Genomic DNA, 6,000 nt, shown 5'->3' on the forward strand with positions numbered 1-6,000 from the left:
ATCGTAGACACGGACACCCAGCTCATTTTTGCATAGGCCGATAGTGAACTGGCACGGGAGGTGATTCTAATTAGCTCCAGAGGTGCAACCTTCATGCGAAACCTGAGGTTATCGCGCTATAAATCACAAGAGTAAACAGATTTCATGGGAAATCGGCAAAAAATAGCGAGAGATTTGTGAAATTTGTTTCCTTTATTCACCTTATAATGGGGTATTAGTGTTATTACCGTGTTTACAAGGGCCAAGAGCTCTTCAGAATCTGCGTCCACATCCAGATTAATAGCGGTCCAGGTAGAGCTCCATACAAACACCTCAATGAACATGTTTTCAATGGCACTACTCGCCACTGCATCAATAGCCACCGTTATTTATGTGAATTTTATGTGTAGTGGCCATTCACAGCTTCGGCAATATATTTCAAAAATCTGACACATCTCTGGCGTTTTATTTTGCAAGAATTCCGAATTGTTTTATGTCGAAAGGTGATCACCTCCTGACGACAAATACAGCGGTCGAGGACGGGACACAAAGGGGATGTGTGATCGTCCCAGCTGCTTGGGTGAAACGACAAAATACCAACAAGGGTGTGTTATTGTTAGGTGGTAATAGGGCTGCGGCACTCGACTTTCTCATAAATTAGCACGAATTATGCTTTTTTGATGGTGTAAACGGACATTGTCACACTAGTTAGACGGTGACGGGTCCGTTTTTGTGTTCGAAGGGGTTAACAGGACGATTTAACCATAATGTCGGGGAGCTCGATCTGAAACGTGTTTAATTGAATCAATTAAGTAATTCGTGTGATGGTGCTTTGATGGAGAAGCGATTTTTTTTGAGCGAGGCGTCTTGAGTACAACATGTGGAAGAGTCGGTGGGAGCGTGAAGGGGTTCATGTTCTGGATCATTCATCATCGATAATCAGACCCTCAGTTTACGTCCACGCCCAGTGCTGAACCAGGCTGATAATGCACCTCTTGATTTATACTCACGGCCAGCGTAGCCACCATCTAAACCAGCTCTTGATTTACACCACCATGCATCATGCGTTCTACCAGAAGAGGTAAATAACGACTTGCACGGACCGCATAAGTTATCACTAGCAACAGACGCAAAAAGTGAGTCTAATGTACAATCTAATGTACGTCAGCATAAACATGAAGGCTTAATTAAGACATAATTTGATAGTAGAAAACTGGTTTTTTGCGTACTTTGTTTCATCGTGCTTGAACTACGAGTCCGCAGAGGTAAACCTGAAATCTGGATTTAATTTAAAACAAACAGGTAATAGTCATTTATTAACAACTAAACAAAGAAATTGTTAAATATTTGAAATTGTCTGTTTTCTGTAAATGCAAGAGGAAATCATTCAGAAGTCATTCAAGCTCTATTGTACAATTTTTTCCGTAAGAAATGCAAGATACAATTTAAAATGTAACTAGTAATTGCGTTCTTGAAGAATGTGCTTTTATAAAACACTATAGAAAAATTCTACACTCGATTCAAATGGCATCAAATAGGAAAAGTTGCAATATGTATTAATATATGTACACTTATTTATTACTAACTTTAGCTTGCGGTTTTACTCGCGTATATTAAAGAATATGAGAACGTGAATATCAAGCAGAATATTTATTTGAAAGTTTCTCTAAAGATTCGTGTAACTCTCTGCTTGAATGAGGCAACTCAACTACTGAAGCGTTGTGAAAGAAAAATAAGTGGCTACAGTAAATTTAAACCAGTTTAAAGAAATTAAATTCTGGCGTTTAGGGTTGCAACATGAAAAAATCAAAGGTTAGAATTCACAGTGACACGACCAGATTAGAATCGGGGAAATAGAAATAAGGGAGGCGAGTTCACTGCACCACAATATACTGGTTATTGATGTGCGGTTTCCTGATGTCATATCGTGATGAAACAATGTGAAGAACATAATCAGGACTTTTCCCTTTCCGACAAACTTTGTTTGATGAAAATTAATCCATTAGTTTTTGAGTGAAGTAGATTTAAACATAGAACCAGACAGACAAAAATTCTACAAACTAAGAAAATGTCGAAATAATAAACAAGCACTCCAATTTTATTTATGTTATATCTACATGACCTACATAATAGTATATTATGTTATGAGGAGCAAAAATGAAGTTTTATGTGCTGTGGCTGGTAGATTGGCTGCCGAACGCAGTGAGCCAAAGCACATAAAACCATTTTTGCTCCGAATAACCTATACTATTTTTTCTTCAAACCTTCATAACAAATTATTTAAGACATGTTAAGAAACCAGGTAGGAATTTCAAATGATTTAGCTAGTTTACTTTACAGCCGCTCATCAGCGGAGATAATAACTTCACGGACGCTCCTCAGCGGAGATAATAACTTCACGGAAGGTGGTCAGCTCGTTAGATGCCATGACAATGAAGCGACACTTTAGCATTATCAATGCAGCAGTGCAATGTCATATTTTACGGACGTTTGAAGAAAAAAACATTTTTTTAATTGGATTTATTTGACAATCCAACTCGAAAATTTTTAACCAATCGAATTGCAGCATTTTTCAAATTTGGACCAATCAAATTGATTTATAGTGAAAAACACCGAGCACAGTGAAAAAACAACCAGCTGAGTGAAAAAACAACTAGTGGTTTTTCAGCGAAAAAATTTATGTCAAAATGAAACGTCAAATTTATTAGGTCAACTCGATAAAAATTTTCTCGGTGGATTGTCAAGTCGAATACAATTCGTGGTCTAATTTTTTCTGCAACATTTGTCATTCGTAGCTTTTGCTTTTGGAAAATTACACTCGTCTCCTTCGTCGACTCGTGTAATTTTCGTTGCAAAAGCTACTCATGTCTTAAATGACAAATTTTGTCGGAAAAAATTAGACCACTTATTGTATTATACTTATATGAAAAAAAAAAATAGATTTCAAAAACACTTAAACAGAATTTGTTGATTCTTCATGATTATTATTAGTGTTATTTTACAATTTTTTTAGGGTTTATAATTATTTTCACAAACTTTGAACAAATAAAAAAATTATATTTTAAAACAAGAACAAAATTTTTATCCGTGTTACTCTTCTTCTTCGTTCTTTAATTATTATTATTATTATTAGATACTTACTCTCTGTGGAGAATGATTTTGTTTCTTTTCTATTTCTCTTTTGTTAAATACATACACACTTCTGTTCCATATGCGCAATTTCTTTGCTACAATTTTGTACAATTATTTGAACTTCTATTTTGAATACTATTCAAAATTTTTTAAATTGTAAATTTTTTCTCGTCATTCCCCAGTTTTTTTTTCACAGTTTTTTTATTTCTCTGTTCCAATACCCAACATAATTATGAATATGTTTACATACTTCTTTAACATTCTGACCGCTTCTGTTCCTCTTTCCTGTTTTCCTTTTATTTCCACAGTTTCTGTTTTTATATTTTTTGCATCTTTATTTTTCTTATTGTTATTCTTAACTTTACGTTCCCCTAAAAAATGGTTTACAGCGTCTTCCTTCCTAAAAAACAGTTTTTGAACAAGTAAAAAAATGATTTTAAAATACAACATTTTCAATAAATTATTTTGCTAATCTGCATTATAAAACTATACAACTATTATTCAAATGTGTGTAATATACAGTTAATTTTCACTGAAAACATCTTTACAGGCTGATAATTTATAAGTGATAATTAGCCCAATGGCATTGAAAATGCAACCCACAATACATTTGGAAAGCAAACCTGGACACGAACGCGGAAAATATTCAGGTTTACTTTCCACATGTTTTGTGGGTTGCATTTTCAAATCCGTCGGGTTCATTATCACTTGTGAAGTACTCTTTATATGGCACATAATATTATACATTTATCATATCTTATATATTTCTTTCAGTTGTATTTGTATTCTTTCTCCTTTAGAAAACAATTTTCTAATTTTTGTAATATGAACTTACAAAGAATTTTGTTTCAAAACAAATGACACGTTGTTTATTACTCGTATTAACCTTTTACAAACAATTTTTTAATTATCATTGTCGTTGCAACTTTGGTTTCATTTAGTGAAGAGAGTGAGTTATTTACGTTGGGTCATGTCAACTCTCTACAAGTGAAAACTCTCGTTTTAATTTATTTCAACTTACAAATTATGTATTCATAATTAAATTTAATCAATTTAATTAACCCTTTAGTACGACGGACGTCAGAATTTTTAACAGGTGTAGGTACATATTACTTAATTTAATATCAATTTACACGAATAAAAATAACATTCTGGTAATAATAATTGATGCATAAGAAAATTCTTTGCAAATCAAATATTGAAAATGGATTTAAAAAATCTAAGAAGTATCCCGAACGAATGAGAGCGTCGTAATTCCCGAACCGCCAAATATTGCATTTTAATACAGCGAGACCAAAAACAATAATCCTCATCTCCAGTGAAGTGGCGCTAACAAGTTTAGAGAAGAGCAGAAAGTTAGTATATAAAGGGGGAAAACAAGCTTTCGAAATAATTCGAGGAAACATACCTACCATAGTGAAATATATACATGACATAAATACCTAGGAAACGACCGGGTGATTAAACAAACTTATACAAACAGGCAAAGAAGAGCGAAATGAAGTGCTCGCTTCGCTTGCGGCTCAAACAAGTGGAAAATGAATTTCCTTCATCGAATCCATCCCAGTTAATTTACGAGAAGGCTGTTTATAGACAGATATAAGGCCACATATACAGGATCAATCAGTCTAGTGGAGCCAGTCTTGCAAGACGGCGATAAGATTTATATGGAGGCTAATGCGATCGGCTACGGAGCTCAGAAAGAGCACGCGAGGGCTTATAAACGACCGCCCCCGCCTGTCATAAATAACCCGGAATTAGATCGAGAGGCGAGCGCCGCCACCGACGGCCAGGTGTCAAACGGTTCGGTTAGGTTAAAGCCGAGTCGACGTCTCGACGTCACGACTAAACTTTCAGGATTTAATTGGAAACGGTGCCCCGTCTTGTGCACGAATAATTCACTGGGTTGACTCTTTCTTGGATTTAGCGAGCAGAGAGGGTTGTACGGAGCGGCGCCACATCTATCACGCCACTTGGAAATTGTCAACTATGAATGAAACTTTAGCGAGTACTATAAATTGTTTAAATTTATAGTGCCCCAGCTCGCACAATTGATGATTTAAATCGACCGTGTGGATTGTGGGCCATTGTTCGACGAATCCAACGACACTGACAAAATTTTACTTTTTTTTTAACTTACCACTCTGAGCCACAGAACATTTGACAAAAGTAGTCACGCTAAATAGCAACGAAATCTTGACATATTGGAGATAGCAAAATGCTGCTGTATTGTTGGTTGCAGAACCAAATTTAAAATAATTAAAAAACATTTTCCAAAAGTATTAATCATAATATCTTGCCTGTAGTAATCCTTAAAAATGAGCCAAGATGTTACCAATAAAATAATTTCTTGTTAACTATTACGAGTAATTACCAACCTTATAACAAAACTATCACCAAGTGGTCAATTATTATTTTTCAACAAAAATAATAACACCGATACACTTTTCAGTTTTCATTTTTTAAAACAGATAAAAGCAAGGGATAAGGATGTTGCGTTAAAAACTATTTCAAAAAACAGCAAGAAACTGATTATGTTGTCGAATAAATCTGAACGAGGCGCTAACTTCGTTAACAATGTGTCGTACGAAATCACCCATAAATAGATTTATTTATTGTTCTTGCTCCCATACAGAACGCTCGAGTGTAACATCCACTCGAATAAAAGCAATTCATTTATATAATTTAGCACGGTTGTCATTGCCCCTGTAGAATGGCGAGAGCGTGGCCTATCTCATTATGTGTAACTCGACACGCTTTTACAAAACATCTCAATTTCATACATCTTCGGTGGGTTTCGAGTGCACACTTACGATTCGAATTGTACCGGTTGTAAAAAGGGTAATTGCTGTGGAATTAATGGTCGACGGTAACAGGTTGAAATTCATG

The sequence above is a fragment of the Tenebrio molitor genome, chromosome 6 (genome assembly GCF_963966145.1).
Source record: "Tenebrio molitor chromosome 6, icTenMoli1.1, whole genome shotgun sequence".
NCBI classification, from domain to species: domain Eukaryota; kingdom Metazoa; phylum Arthropoda; class Insecta; order Coleoptera; family Tenebrionidae; genus Tenebrio; species Tenebrio molitor.